This window comes from Dasypus novemcinctus, chromosome 9 (genome assembly GCF_030445035.2).
Source record: "Dasypus novemcinctus isolate mDasNov1 chromosome 9, mDasNov1.1.hap2, whole genome shotgun sequence".
Taxonomy (NCBI): Eukaryota; Metazoa; Chordata; class Mammalia; order Cingulata; family Dasypodidae; genus Dasypus; species Dasypus novemcinctus.
In genome coordinates this window covers 51635564-51638156 of record NC_080681.1, presented here as the reverse complement: position 1 = coordinate 51638156, position 2593 = coordinate 51635564, and the positions used below count along the sequence as shown (strand labels likewise).

At 35.3% G+C, this 2593-nt stretch overlaps 1 long non-coding RNA gene across 1 annotated transcript; it reads left to right on the top strand.

Annotated features, from left to right (window-relative positions):
- Nucleotides 1-781: 781 nt before the first annotated feature.
- On the top strand, nt 782-2353 carry LOC131279737 (uncharacterized). The gene is made up of 2 exons (XR_009187178.2): nt 782-1000; nt 1139-2353. It is a non-coding gene; the product is annotated as an uncharacterized lncRNA (long non-coding RNA).
- The last annotated feature ends 240 nt before the right edge of the window (nt 2354-2593 follow it).

Genomic DNA, 2593 nt, shown 5'->3' with positions numbered 1-2593 from the left:
TTTAAATAATTTCTTACCTTATTAAACTTGAAAAAAATTTACTGTGGTAACATACATATAACATAACATTTGCCATTTTTAACCATTTTTAAGTGACAATTTAGTGGCATTAATTACATTTACAATATTGTGCTAACATCACCACCATCCATTACCAAATGTTTTCATTTGGGTACAGAAATTCTGTACCCATTAAGCAATAACTCTCCAATTTACCTTCCCACACTCACAGCCTCTGGTAACCTCTAATCTACTTCTACTTACCATCTGTATGAATTTGCTTATATTTAATGTAATGTTTTCAAGGTTCATCATGTTGTAGCCTGTATCAGAATTTTATCCTTTTTTATGGCTGAATAGTATTCCATAATATGCAAATACCACATTCTGTTATCCATTCACCTGTTAATGGACCCTTGGGTTGTTTCCACCTTTTGGCTGTTGTGAATAATGCTGCTATGAACATTAGTATACATGTATTTGTTGTATCCCTGTTTCTATTCATCTTATTAATACCGAACTTATAAATTATCCATCCAAATATGAATAATGAGCACATCAGATAAGAAGACTGCTATGGTATTGCATCATTGTTTTGAACAAAGATTTAGTTTCTTTTATTTTTCTATACCAAGTGGGGTATATATCTTGTGATAAAAATGAGTAGCTTGTAGACAAAATATGTATCTGTATATAGTGTGAGTAAAATATTGAAATAAAATTGAGTGTGACTGAATTTAGACCAAAGCAATATAGTTGGAAATGGTATACACTTCTCTAGGCCTATGAGAAAACTCATTAAAAAACTCTCAAGGGAAAGCCTCTTTGAGCCATTCCTCTTCCAGTCAGATGGAATGGAGGTGGCCTTACAGTAACCTGGAAGCCTGACGATGATGGCAGTGGCGCCTCAAGATGGAAGGAGCCAGCACTACCGTACCATGACTTGGAAGAGGGCCTGCCTGACCAGGAACAAGCGTGAGAAATAAACTTCAGTGACAAGGTATGCCAGAGATGCTGGGATTATCTGTCACAACTATTAAAATATACCTTAACAAATACCAGGAGAGCTATTTAAGGAAAAGAAAAACAAAAGAAGGAGAAAGGAAATACAATTGGATGTCTTTTTCTCTCTTTACAGAACAGATTCAAGGCAGTTCCATATATATGAGATGGTCGGGCAGAGCCAATGAAGGAAGAAAGCAACTCAGTTCACTTGCTTCCCAATGACATTCATGAGTGATGGCAAAGTTATATTTTGGGCAGTGGACTCATCAGTCAACCAGTGGTGGGATGCAAGGGCTATTAGGAGGTTTAATTCATTGTGACAATAAATATTTATTGAGCAGCTATCATGTATCAGAAACTGTTAAATGTTCTGAGGATAGAATAAAATAAAAGAGCTTCCTAAAATGGAAATGTCCAGCAAAAAATATGTCATTAGCATTCATAATGTCAGAGTTATTGCTATTATTGAGTGTATAGATTCATTATCCCCAAAGTCCTCTACGTCTTGAGAGTAAGGATGATTTCTGTGTTGTTTTGTTCAACTATATCTTGAATTTTGCCTTTTACCCTCCAATGGAAATCATCCTAATTTTTCTTAAGGTGTGTGTAAGAGTGTTGGTGCTCACAAGATACCCATGTGTTCCTCTGTATTTTACTGCTCCCATCACAGAAATGAAACAATGTGACTAATTCCTGTGAATGGAAATTGAAAGAAAGCCTGTGTGCTTTCTAGTCTGAGGTAAATCAGAGCAGATGTGCCTTCTCCACATTCTCTTTCTCTTTTTCAGCCAATGGGCTAGAAGCAAAGGATTCTGAGATTTCTGAGCTGCTAGATGGAAAAAGCCTGGTTGCTGGGTCATAGCTTGGAGTTGAGCCCTACAGGACTGCACATGACTCATTGGATTGGGCCATGAGTGAGAAATACAAATTGATTTTATTAATCCAACGAGACATCATGTTGTGTGTTAATGTAGCAGCATCCTAATACATACATAATGGCTATGCTATTATAGATAGTCAAACAAAGGATACTCATAAAAAGGTAAATATAACCAGCATTCATTAAAATATTAGAAAAGAAACTAAGGGAAAAGCACAATTTCAACTCCACTTGCATATTTCTGAAGAAGCCCCTTGCTGAAATTGGCAGATGGATGCACAAATTCCCAATTTCTTCCAACACTTTGGGAGCTTTCTCTTCCTTTCCTTATGACTGATCACAAAAATGACACATGTAGAGGCTGAAATGAAAGGGTTTGAAATGCCATATGCAAAAGACTGTATTTATTTACCACATCTCTGTGGAAGTCTGAAAATTCAACATTAAAGTAATTGGAAAATTCTGTGAGTCAATGTGGAATTACTAATGATTTCTTTTCGGCACAAGGGAATTGATTTAATTGGGAAAGAGAATTAAAATACTTTATTAATGTTGCTAATATAATCATCATTAAATATTATTAATACATCAGTAGTAATATATGCAGTGTTATTCTATAGGGAGAAGAAATGAGAAAAAAATAAAGGTCTTGCATCAACTTGTTAGATTTGAAAGGGTAGAGCTATTCCCTAGTGCAGGAATTTTTGT